The sequence below is a fragment of the Monopterus albus genome, unplaced genomic scaffold (assembly GCF_001952655.1).
Source record: "Monopterus albus unplaced genomic scaffold, M_albus_1.0 scaffold276.1, whole genome shotgun sequence".
Taxonomy (NCBI): domain Eukaryota; kingdom Metazoa; phylum Chordata; class Actinopteri; order Synbranchiformes; family Synbranchidae; genus Monopterus; species Monopterus albus.
Window position 1 is genome coordinate 505,856 of NW_018128156.1, and position 1,516 is coordinate 507,371.

The following is a 1,516-nucleotide window of genomic DNA, read 5'->3' on the forward strand; positions in this document are numbered from 1 at the left end:
TATATAAAAATCTACAGTATATATACATATATATATCCTGGTCAGGGCACGGTCAATATCCAGCCTAGGCAAGGCCCTTAATGCTACCTGCCTCCCTCATGGGTAATGAGAGTTGGAAAAATAAGAGTCACACCGGCTCGGACGTCGCCCAGGTTGACAACGTCCGCGTCAGGTGTTGATGAACCAGGGCAACCTGTGGAGGAAGTGGGCTACTGGAACAGGACAATCATGGACAAGAGATGAGAACAGGTAACTATTGGAATGCTACTATACAAGTAACCCCAGCGAGAGGGGTTACATATGGAGGATGTGGGACCTATGGATACTTCGAAACACAACATCTAGACTAACATCAAAACAACTAGTAGCTCAGTGCTCTAACATTCACAAGAAGCACCTGCTATCACACCTAGAGATTGACAAGGTACAACTCGAATGCTCCAGCAAGGGGGAGCCAGGATGCCAGGTCAGGGGGGAGATATCATCATCACCCCCACATTCAGAGATTGGGTACTAAGCCCCAATAACAAGCCTTTTTGAGCTTAATTCAAGAGCAGCTGACCTGAGATTGAAGATCATGAGCAAGATAGACACCAGGAACCTCTGTGGCTGGTTACCAAGACTAAATATAAAGTGCCTTCTGAAAGTCTACTAGAGGATGTGAATAATCTAACTAAGAACTAAGGGATTAAACTAAGAATAATCCCTATTACGACCATCACTGAAACCAACAAGCTCAAATACACCACAGCAACTGTCATCCTTGAGATGCTTGGCTATAAGTTCAACAAAGACCATAAGGAGCAGTATCCTCCATGGAGAAGGAGGTTGGAAACTAAGATCAAGGCAGCAAGGAGAGAAGTTAGCTAGCTATCAGAATTGCAGAAAGGTGTGATGAAGAAAGGGGTACCTAAGAAGTACAACACATTGTCCATACTTGAGGCCTTAGAGACTGCCAAGCAAAGGCTCACAGCCCTGGCCACCCGGTTGAAGAGGTACACCAGAGAAGTTGAAGCCGGGAGAGTTCTCCACTGAGCCATCCGAGGTGTACTCTCAGTGGCAGTGTAATAACATGAGAGCAGACCCACCAAGGCTGGAGGATGAACAATTCTGAAGGGCATATGGGAGAAAGAGGCATACAATAGCACTAATGCCCAATGGCTGGTAGACCTGAGAGCAGACCACAGCAACCTCCCTGAACAAGACCCAGTAACCATCACAATGGCAGACATTCAAGAGAGGGTCTCAAGTATGAAGAGCTGGACAGCACCAGGCCCTGACATGACCACGCCTACTGGTTAAAGAAGCTAACTTCACTCCATGAGCGCCTGGCGGGACAAATGAACCAGCTACTAATGGATGGGACCCACCCTGAGTGGTTAACTGAACGCCGGACAGTGCTGATCCTGAAGGACCCTCAGAAGGGAGCAGTACCACCCAACTACCGCCCAATAACCTGCCTCTGCACAACATGGAAGCTCCTGTCAGGCATCATAGCAGCTAAGATGAGCAGGCA